This window comes from Pteropus vampyrus, unplaced genomic scaffold (genome assembly GCF_000151845.1).
Source record: "Pteropus vampyrus isolate Shadow unplaced genomic scaffold, Pvam_2.0 Scaffold56, whole genome shotgun sequence".
Taxonomy (NCBI): Eukaryota; Metazoa; Chordata; class Mammalia; order Chiroptera; family Pteropodidae; genus Pteropus; species Pteropus vampyrus.
The window spans coordinates 6481793-6493305 of record NW_011888837.1 but is presented as its reverse complement, the minus strand read 5'-3'; the positions used below and the strand labels follow the sequence as shown (position 1 = coordinate 6493305).

Genomic DNA, 11513 nt, shown 5'->3' with positions numbered 1-11513 from the left:
CATAAGCTTTCACCTACAGCTAAGTTTTATGTATTGTACCCAGACTAGGACTCTAAATACAGTACAATAAAGAAAAAGCAAATTTTCTCCCCTCGCCTTCAAAATAAGATTATTTAGCTAATTGCCCTTGCTTAGATCCCATATTTACAAACAACCTTTTGCTTATATTTCAACTCTGTTATAAAGTTTTCCCACAGATATCAACAAGCATGAATAGCTCATCTTCTTAGTTTTATGTTTCACCATAATTTTCTTAACTGGCATTCTGGTTTTTCTGTAAACCAGTATCTTATGAGTTGGGTTAACATAAATATACTCCCCTAGCATGATCAAAGCTAAGGACCAGGCACTGCACTGAGACTGTACCAAGGACATGTGCCTTCTCCAGATGGCTATCATATCCATACTATCGTATGTTCACAGTATGATAGGTAATAAAATTGCATCGAATATAGTGCTTATAGTTTTACTGTATGACATATAATAAACAGGTAATATATTAGTTTACATGAAAATATACTGCCCTCCTAATATACTGGTGTATTGCATTGACTTTCCAGAGGTAGGGATCAACTTGAATTGATCCAACCACATATCCATTCATCCTTTCCCCTCCTTTGACTATGAGCACATATTTTCAAAGCAATTAGCTAGGGTTGGAAGTACAGTCTGTAGTCATAAAAATGAATTAGCTTATGATGCCAGGACCATTACTTTCCAATTAGTAATATGGTGCTCCTGGTGGCATATGACACTTCTGAGTTATATCCTCCTCTTTGAAAATCAGCACTGTTGTCTTCCCCGACTATTCCTTCTTAGTCAAATTTGTAGAGACTTCTTTCAGTGACATTTCCCTAAACATGTGTGGTCCCCAGGGTTCTATCCTTCGTTGTCCTCCCTCTCTGCATGTCATCCCGTGTCTTAACTATTGTATGTTAATTGCCACATACACCATAATGACTGGATCTCTAATACTTACTATTAATACTTAATTATCTTATTCATCTAATACTTATCATGAATATGTATCCTACCATTACTTCAAACTCAACAATTTCAAAAGTAATCATCTTTCCTCTTAAAAGGGGCTCCTCACCAGTCTCCTCTAAATTAGTAATAAATGCTTCCGTCTACCCATTTCTACAAAGCAGCAGAAATACAGAAATTATTTTCCCTCTTCCCACCAAATAGTTTTTAAATTCTCCCGAATCTGTTCCCTCTTCTTCCTCTGCCAGTTGCCTATTTCATTCCTTCATCTCATCGAGCAACTCTTTAGCTGCTACACTTGCCTGTCTCCCTTCAATCCCATATCCCTCAAACTGCTCTACACAATCACCAGAATGACTTTTCTGAAGCACTGATTATGTGGCTACTAATGAAAACCTCTCAGTGGCTCTCTCCCTTACCCCACACAGGGTGCCCCTCTATGTCTGGATCTGTCCCATCCCATCTTTAGCCCCAGACCTTGATATCTCCCGTGAGTATTCTTCGTTATAGCCACACTAGAACTCGCCCTACTCAAATTCGGGAGCTGAACAGATTTGGATAGTTTTGTGAGCTGGTTTTCTGTTTGTTTGTTTTTGAGCTATCTTGCTATCCAACCTCTTAATATCTGGTGGCAGACACTGAGGAACCTATTAGGTTTGAGTATCCAGGGGCGCTCTGCAGTTTTAACACCTCTCTACCATTTAATACCGTACCTCAGTATAAATGTCCTTCTAGCACTTCCATTCCCACCTGACTTGCCTAGTGGACCTGGCTATGTTTCAAGCCCCAGCCCATGTCAGAGCCCTTCGGAGGCTCCCATGAAAAACATCTATAGGTGCTTCTGATGAACCTAGCATGAGCCTTAATTTTAGCACCTGCTGTACTGTATTACAATTAACTGTTTACTTGTCTGTTTTCCCTACTTGACTATGAGTTCTTAGATACAGGTCTATTTACCATGTTCCTCATGTATCATTCATTCCTACCCCAGCACTGTGCTGAATCAATATCTTTTGAATGAAACAATAAGTGACTACTCTGAGCTCATAGCTAGAGGCACATACATATTCAATATATTCAGAATACAATAAAGAAAGTTACACAGAAAAATAAACTCTTTACATCTGGAGATATTTTTAGCTCAGAATTCAGTCACATTTTTTATTTGAGTCAAAAAAAAACCATTTTATAGGGCACTTTACTACATGCTATATATACTGATCATACATTGGTGAATAAAATAAACAGGGTCTCTGCCTCTAGGAGTTTACAATCTGTGTGGAGACAGAGCATAAGTAAACACACATTGTGACTGCTGCTCTGAAAGAACAGCAGTGGAGCAAGCCCCGGGGCAGGGAAGGCGTAAACACACTCTGGACAGTCAGCAAAGGCCTTCCTGAGACGACTGGACGGTGAGAGGGAGCCGGCCATGCAAAGAACAGGCAGAAAGCTGCTCCAAGTAAAAGCTACAGCATGTGCACAGGCCAATTCAAGAAAGAGGCTGGCATACTTAAGGGACTAAAAATATGTTCCGCTGTGCCTGGAGCATAGAAAGCAAGGGGAATACTGTACAGTGTCAGGTGGAAAGGCGAGGGGAAAGGACCGGACTGTGACAGTCCCTTTATGGTCATGAGACGGAGTTTGGATTTTGCTCTAAAGTCAGTATGTAGTGGGAAACTATTACAAGGCTTTGTTTAAAATGGGTGTCATGATTGGATTTACATTTCAAAAAGATAACTGACTGAAAAGAGGGTACAAAGTAGGGAGATCAGGGAAGAGGAAATTATAGTAATTCAAGTTAGAGATCACGGTGGCCTGGACGACTGTGGTGGCAGGGTAAGAAGTGAAAGAATCAGAGATTGAACAGGAAAACTCTGGATGGATGGGTAGTGCCATTATCACAGAGAGAAAACAGTAAGTAAAGAGTAAGTTGAGAAGTAGAGGAGATTATCAGGAATTGGTTTTGGACACAAAGCTTGAGGTATCTGTGAGACATTTAAGTGCAAGCAGAAATCTGTGGTTTGAGCACAATGGTTATTTTCTAGCCAGAGAAAACAGATTTGGGAGTCATCACCACGCAGCGGGTCACAAATCTGCAGGAAATTACTTAGGAAAAGAGTACAGAAGAGGAAAGGGGGATCCAGTACTGAGCCCTCACGTATCACACATCCAGAAGTCAGCAGACGAAGCTGCACGCAAACTGAGAAACACCAAAGAGGACCAAAAGCAGGTGAGTGCGACATTACTGAAGCCTAGAGGAGAAGAGTGTTTCTGGGGGAGGCAGTAGACAGCTGAGCTGGGTGATGCAAAGAATTCCAATGAACTGAAGACAGAACGTGGCCGCTCTGGTCAGCTCATGCAGTTGGCTGGCAACTCAAAGTGAGGAGTGAGCAGGAAATCTAGTGGGGCCAAGGTGTGAGGGGCTGAGAAGACATGGAAAATTCCAGCAGGTTATACTTAAATACAAATATAATCTTCATCCATTATTCATCTGCCAGTTCCTTTAAACCAGCCAAGAACTATATGCTATATCTTTACAAATTTAAAATGGGCTTATCTTAAATCCTAACAGATTAAAACCAAATCAAATGCAGATTTTCCAGTTTGACTTCTCCATAGAGGATACTTACGATATTAAAAACAAAGATTACTTTTAGATTAGCTATGGATTTACTTTCATAAATTTTTATTCAAAAGCAAAAAATGTAATGGCAAAGACATGCAATCATCTCCCACTTTGGGACATTCCTCTAAGTTACATTTTAACTTATTAACTCCTCAAGCTACTTACCCACCCACAGAAAGCCACATTGTTTGCCAATGGACACCTCCAGGAACATTCCAATATGTGTGTAAAGTGTAGTCTGCAGAACACTATTCCCGTAATGAGAACCAAACTGTTCTATGGGCTCAGTCAACTGAGTTTATGAAATCCTGCACTATATAATGTGCCTCCACGCCTACTCGCCTGGAAAATGCTCATTATATTAAAGGCGTTGACAAATCCTACACAAAAGAATCTTTTTAATTGTATGAAACCTAGGCTTTTCCAGATTTGCTTCGCTACAAAGATTTTATTCACATGTAACACCTATTAAGCTTTATAAATAATTTTGCCAAAAGCACTTTGGGAAAGTGCTGCTCTACAACCTCTCCGGGAAAATTTCCATTTCTAGGGCACAAAGTTTTGTTCCTCAAGGTCTTTCCAAACATGTAACATAGTACAGAGTCCTTCAATTGCCCTTCTTTTTGTTATTCTTATATTTTAATCTCTTATATTTTAACTGTTTCCTTTACCCAACCGGCCAACATTGTTTTCCAAACACATTTGTCACCTTCTACTTCTTATTCTGCCTGTCCTTTATCAGCTTTTCAAAGTCGTATTAATAGAGCTACATATTTCTTTATTGTAAAGTACCATATGTATCTATTTTTTAATTGTCAGTGTGGATATAAATTTGTGGGGTTTTTTCACTTACCATTTTTAATGCATCTTTACAGGAATCAATATAGTCTATCATTAATTCTGATAGAAACATAATAAATACTGTAAATGAATACTGTAAATGTAACATTTAACTATTTACTTACAGAACCTCTAGGTTTCTACTTTTTCAGTATTTTAAATAGAACTACAATCATACACTTTTTTCTTGAGGGGTAAAAAATGAAAACTTTTTTAATATCGATTTTACATTATCTATTTGCTGTTATTCCCTCCTTATGCATAATTAATGCACAGCTAATAAACTTAACCCAGTAATAATCTCTGACAAGATCATAACTAAATGCTTTGTGTTCCCTCATGAGGGACTATATGCATTATCATTATGAGGGAGTAGTATAACAGCTTCTACTTCATAGGATTGTTGTGAAGGAAGGACTTAAAATAGTGCCTGACACATAATAAGCACTCAATAAAGTTAACCAGCATCATCATCTCCACGGCAAGGCCAAACTCAGTTATCTCATCCATCATCCTCCAACCTTCTAGCAACTTCTCTGGACTCAGAGGTTGAAGGTGAATCTAAATAAGAAGGAAGAGTGGGGAGAACAGAGCGAGGAGGGTGCGACACTATGGCTAATTCAAGAGTAGCTCAGGTCACGATGCTGTACACCTGAAACTAATGTAATATTGCATGTCAACTGGAATTGAAATATATTTTTTTTTAATTCTAAAATAAATGAAAATACAATAATAAAAAAAGAGTAGTTCAGGTCCACTTTGGAACTGGCCAGAAATAAGTGGGCAAACAAATGTATATCCACACACAAGGGTACATTTTGGATCCTGGAAACTGTACCTCTGATTTTTAAATAGCTGGAGTTCAGAGCACAGTATAAAATACCGAAAAGAACTGCTTTCAAAAAGAGCAAGCAATGACACGCACAATGATCTACATCATCTTTGTGATTTCAGATTACATCCCTGAAAAGTATAGGCACCTAGAGAAATTTTCTGTACAGAAAGACTGGTTTTATTTTTTGTATTGTCTTCCCTTCATAAAACTAAAGCAATCAAAAACATTTATCCAAATTCCTTTTTTCTCCCATAGTCTCACAACCCACTGACATTGTATAAATGTTTCTCTATTTCTCCATCCTTCCACTCCTTTATAAACTGATGTAGAGTCAAGAGCAGCAATAAATCTCTCTGACAGCATACTAAAAACAACTTAAATGTCAAGTACCATTAAACATAATGTACCATTAAACATAATTTAAGTACATGATGTCATCTCTCTCCAGCACTTCCGGGTGAGAAAAGTTAAATTCCAAGCTGCAAATTACAAGAATCCTAGATTTCACTTTCTATAGTAACAGCAATCTAGTTCACTGTCCTCTCTTCATTGTAAAACTACAGAAGAACTGAGAAATGGGAATTAATACAAAAATAAAAATTATTTCGATATATTCTATGACTTTTAGTCCTACCCCATGGGCACAAAAGACTGTCAAAATTAGCATTATAATTTACAAGGTTGGTTCCTCATCTCCATCTACCTGTGTGTGACTTCACAGCTAAGAGTACTATCAACTTTTATAATCTATTTCTTTGCCTAAACATATTCCTGAGATTTAAAAAATAAAAACAGAATTCAGATAGTCTTAGTGTTTGCTCCTGGTTCCAGATTATGGTAAATATTGCACATTTGATTTACTATGAAATTTAAATCAGGATTATTTCATTGCTTAATTTCCCAAAAGTATAGTCTAAATATGTTGCCTTATAATTCAATATAGCCTAAATCTTACTAATCCCTATATTTACTGAGATTTGTATTATTAACATAAAAATGGCTGTTTTTCAAGTAGGTGGAAGGGGAGTTAGAATATTTAGTATAAGTACTAGGAAAATGTATTTAAAGCAAATAAATGTCTAGAATGTGCCCAGGATCATACCTGTCCGTTCTCTATTAATTGATTTTGTAAAACACATTTCATATATTGACATATATATATATATATATTTGGCTCAAAGTAAGGCTTCTCTAAAGTACAATGATATTTTGATGGTTTCTAGTCAGGATATTCATAACTTCTGTTCTGTGCCTTAAAACTACAAACTAAAAATTTCAGCTTTTTGAGTAATCCTCATGTTTTGAAGTTGTATTTGATGACTGAAAACAGCCAAAATCCAATCAGAGCCAAATCCTGAGAATAAGGTAAGTGACTAAAATAGTGCAGATTTGAATAAATTATTAAAAACAGTAATATGAGTTATGAAGTCTTAAATTCTCTTATGTGGCATGTGAACTGTTTCTCAGGGAAATTTCAAGTATTGAAAAAAAAACAATGGGATTCACTAAAGTGTCAAAAGAATCAGTACTTATTCTCACTGCTTTATGTCTCAATTTATGTCTCAATACCTTATATACGGAATTTCAAGACAGGAGTTCAAATTTAACTAAAATAGTACGTCATTATTCAGTAGTCAGTTAAATAATAAGCATTTAATAAATAAGTAAAATACCAAATTAACCATTTGGTAACAGTCTGCATAACAGTCTGCATAAAGTACATAAAGTACATACTTCCCTTCCTACATCAGGAGAGGAAACATCAAACTTTCGATGACCTGTTCTCATCTGGAATCACGCATCACTAGTGTCTCACTTTCCTCATCTGTATCTGCCTCAGAGAGCTGTAGCAGGGACTGAAGTGAGAACACCGGCAAACTGCTTACAGCACTACTGGTATGTTGCAAGTGCTTATTAAAGGGCTGTATTATTGGTTACTGCTAATGTATTATACCATCATTACATAATTATTTGTGAAGTACCTACTACATACTTTTAATGGTACTGAGAAATGAATTAGAGAGGACAGTAATACTGTCAAGTGCACAAATGCAGTGCCAACGGTTTTTCACACATTATCTCCTAACTCCCTACCATTGGGGCTCCCTTATTATTAGAGTAAAAATGCTCTGTTAGGTTTGCTATAATCTTTCCTCTTCAGTTTTATCAGCCACATCTTCAAAATGTCCCACTTGCTTTCCATGTCGGATCACTGTCATGACTTCCTACCGCTTCAGACAGGTGCTGTTGACCCCCAGTGCTCACTCCTTGGCATTCTCTTCTCTTTCCATCTCTTTCTTTTGGTGACCTCACTCCTGTTTCATAGCTTCAACTATATCTTGAAAGCAAAAACCAAGAAGGGATTTTTAGAGATGTAGTCCAATTTCTTCTTACACATAAAGGGAACTAGGGAAAATGACTTGCCCAACTTTAAGGCCATATATCAAGGCCATAGTGACTTCTCTGCTGATGCCACTAGTTTAAAATTCCCATCTGCAAATTCTACAATTAAACTACCAATAGAATATCAGCAGCAGCAAACATTCAATATAGCTTAACATCAACCTCTACAAAATACAACTACATTTGTCTTACATTTCTTTTGTAACCTTTATACAGCTATGCCTGAAAAGTGTAAAAAAAAAAAAAATTGAATGAGTACCGTATGTTCTATTTCAGCAAATAGTGTTTTGTACAATAATTTGTTTTGAGAGTTTTATAGGTTAAGTTCTAGAAATACCTCACGGTTTACCAAAAAAATGAAAATACTCAACTTCTCAAAATCCACCAAAGATAAACATCCAAATAACCTCAGTTACCTCATCTACCAAATAAGGACAATGAAACTTATTCACCTTATTTACTAAAAGCTTATTAAATATTAGTATGTGAGATAGAAAGATTAGATTACCAAAGTATACTTTGATAATGAATTCATTCATCAAGGTATTATATGGCATACAAAGATGAAAAAGACAACTCCTGACTTCAAGAAGGTTATCATTCTAACAGTTGTGAAACCCAAGTACTCATCCTGATTCTAACAATCTAGAAAATGACTAGCCAAAGGTAAAAACAATTGGGAGGTTCTGAAGAACAAGCTTACCTAACCAAATGCACTTAAGAACATGAATCTGCCAAATAAATAAATATAAGAACATAAATTCATCCATATCACACTTCAGTTTTCATAAATGGATATTTCTAGGTATCAACGTTTCAAAGACATTATAGTCTTGCACAGTCCAAGAGGATTCCAAACTCAAAAGCTAAAACTTGTAGTCAATTTTCATAAATTATGGATTTCTTTTAAATGACACTTTGTGAAAAAATGAGATCCTAGTTAATGCCACACTATTTCAAATAAATATTGCAAATGATGTATTCTTAAATCAATAAATGAACCTCCATAAAGTATATTTAAAAATTCAACATATTTATAAAATGTTAAAAAAAAAAACATGGGGAGAGGGGCATGTTTGCATCATACTATTCATGTTACCACTCTTCTAATCAGTTTCCATCTTTTAGAGGGCAGTTCATTTAGCTATAAAACAGGTGGTACATTTTTAATCATATAAGCAGCTTTCAGTTTCAAGGAAATTTTGTTTTGATGTTCTTTTCTTTGCTATCAGATTATAGAGAATAAATGACTTGAAACTGCTATTGTAATTACATGCCTTCTGTTGTCTCATCATTTACTGTGTAGGGAGGGGCTGTGGCTTTAAGACTTTAAAGCTCACTTTGAATTGGTAGCATACTGCCTGCCATCATTTCCCAGCAATTTACCATGCCAGGCCCAAGGATTAGAGGATTAGGAGAAGGTTTTATCAAAATCTGTACTACTACTCTGAAGATAGGCCAAGTGACAAGGCCGAGTATAAGAAGAGAATCATACCAGTTGTGAACAGTATTTCCCAGCCAGATTTAAAATGCTATAAAACTGACGTTTCTAATATGTTACTCATATTATTATAGATTCTAATTTAAAACAAGCCACTTTATACTTCTGTTCCACAGAACAGAGTTTATAATCAGACAGAGCTAGATTCCTATTTAAGCAAGTCATTGCCCCTCTCTGAGCCTCAGTTTCTACCGTGTGTAGAATTCAATAAATGGTAAACATTATTGTTAACAACCTGGAACAGAAAAATTCTTGATCTTCAAGAATTACATATCAGAACTAAAGTATAAACAACATAGCTCATCATAGCTTATAAAATGACCCACCATTTGAACAATCTATAACAGTTTATGTTCCAACAAATATTTGCTCTATATAGTGTGACCTTCCCCAACCCTAAACTCAATTTAACTTCATATAAGATAACGAGACCCATGAGGTAGGTCTGGGGTTTGAGAGAGTAGGGGAAGTTCACCAAATTGAATTAAAAATGAAATGCAATATGAAAAATCTAAAACTTCAGTGACCCAATTAATATGGCCTATATGTCAACAAAACTCTTCAAATACTACGCTTCAGAAGCTGTGTTTATGAAAACTAGGGAATCCACACGATAATTCAGAAAGCCACACATCCTATGTTGGTATACAAACTAACCGTAAAATATGACTTGGGGAGAAAGGGTGTGTGGGTTTCCGAATGGGATGAATATGCTTTTACTATGATTTTTATGTGAATACTGGTAGTTAATGCTTTAATAAAAACAGAAATGGCACTATTAAAACAGTTCTCGGTAGTAAAAGGCTTCAGGTTCTATACTTTATTCAAAGGTTCATTCAGTAGTTAAGAGAATACTAGCTCATTATTACTAGAACTTTGTACTACTATTAGCTGATAACAGTTGCAAAACATATTTAACACTAAGATGTTGAAATTTAGTAGTAAGTAGTAAAAATACTATTTAAATAGCACTACCAACAATAGCCACAATAGCAACCAACATTGAGGATGTGTACAGTTTGCATAAAATTCCCTCATTTAATCCTTTCAATAATCGCATCAAATAGTTAATATTATCCCCAATTTGAGATAAAGAAACCCTCCAAGAAATTAGGTAACACCCAATATCACATGAATTTGTGATAGAACCCACGGCTTTATAATCCAAAGTCAATGTTTTTTATGATGTACCACACTACTGATATCAGTTCAGTAATCTGACATAAAAGGTAAACATAATTCCATGATAATTACAGTATAAACTTGTGGAATGAGGTATTACCTTCACATACAGCACCAAATGGAATCTTGATATAATTATTCGATTTATGCATAAATGGAAAATTATAAATTTTAATTTTGCCCATTAAGTAACACTTAAAAGTAAGAAGACAAAAAGCTAGATTTGATTCATTTTAAGACATGGTCTACCAAAATGTTATCTTCAGCTAGTCTGAAAGTAATATCATAAGCTAAGGCAGCAAACAAAACAGGCGCATCTATGTGGACAAAATAAGGTACGTAGGCCAGATGATGGTACTAGATCTGGAGTACATACAGCTGCTAAAGAGACAAAAGAAAAAGGTATTTTGTACTCTTAAAAGTTAGAGGGAATGAGAGCTAAGGTTAGAGGGATAAGAACTGTCATTCCCCTAGTTGAAGCCTTTTTTTCTTTTTAAAGCTAGAATATAGCGCCTCAAAAATTCACAAGAAAAATTATGTTTAACATAGAATTATGTACCCAGCCAAATTATCGATCAAGTGTCAGTTTGGAGGGGGGAGTTATTTTTAGGTAGCAAAGTTTAAAACTTTTCTTCCCATGTATACTTTCTCAAGAACTATTAGAAGACTTGCTCTACTAACAAACCAGGAAATAGGAAAGAGAGGAGATACAGGAATTCCCAGGAAGACTGAAAGGTAAAAGAAAATACTAAGTTATGTGTGTGGCAGGCACAGAAAGCAACCAGTTTAGACTGCAGAGCTCCATAAGAGATGTAACCAAGAAAAAATGGAAATGACAGCCACCTTTAAATGGGAGGAAATTTGTACTTCTAAATAGAGATGAATCAGTGACAAGGTATATAAAAAACTAAGGAAACAGTCACTTTAATAAACAGAATTATAACTAACTTCAGGAAAAATAAAACCTTATAGAAGGCAATCTAATCATGGTATGCTAAACCTCAATGGTGAAAAATATTTACATGCCCCAAAAATGTACACACTGAACACTGACAACCAACAATTGTGTCAAAACTGTACTGGAAAGATGGGGGGGAAGGACACTTGTGCATGGTTGAGTGTGTGTGTGAGGGGGCTAA

General features: G+C 35.8%; 1 protein-coding gene across 2 annotated transcripts in view; it reads right to left on the bottom strand.

Moving 5' to 3' along the window:
* The window catches only part of BMP2K (BMP2 inducible kinase), a 114611-nt gene that overhangs the window by 5977 nt on the left and 97121 nt on the right, over positions 1 to 11513 (bottom strand). The window lies entirely within an intron of this gene.